Source organism: Eimeria mitis, genomic scaffold (assembly GCF_000499745.2).
Source record: "Eimeria mitis Houghton genomic scaffold, Emh_scaff3178, whole genome shotgun sequence".
In the NCBI taxonomy this organism is placed as follows: Eukaryota; Apicomplexa; class Conoidasida; order Eucoccidiorida; family Eimeriidae; genus Eimeria; species Eimeria mitis.
In genome coordinates, this window is record NW_013571520.1 from 1,588 (window position 1) to 1,788 (window position 201).

Genomic DNA, 201 nt, shown 5'->3' on the forward strand with positions numbered 1-201 from the left:
GCGACCCCGACGGCGTTTTGTTTGAAGTCCCCGCGCCCCCCATCCTGGCGCAAATAAAACAGCAGCAGCAGCTGCTGCAGTCCCCGGAGCAGCAGAAAGAAATAATAGAAATCAGAGACAGAAAGATAGGTAATATATATATATATATATATATATATATATATATATATATTTATTTTTATGTTTATGTTTGTGTTCGTG

At 38.8% G+C, this 201-nt stretch overlaps 1 protein-coding gene across 1 annotated transcript in view; it reads left to right on the plus strand.

The window, feature by feature from the left end:
- Window positions 1-201, plus strand: part of EMH_0062980 (uncharacterized protein) — a gene marked incomplete at both ends in the record, with an annotated part of 3,616 nt that overhangs the window by 1,527 nt on the left and 1,888 nt on the right. The window lies entirely within an intron of this gene.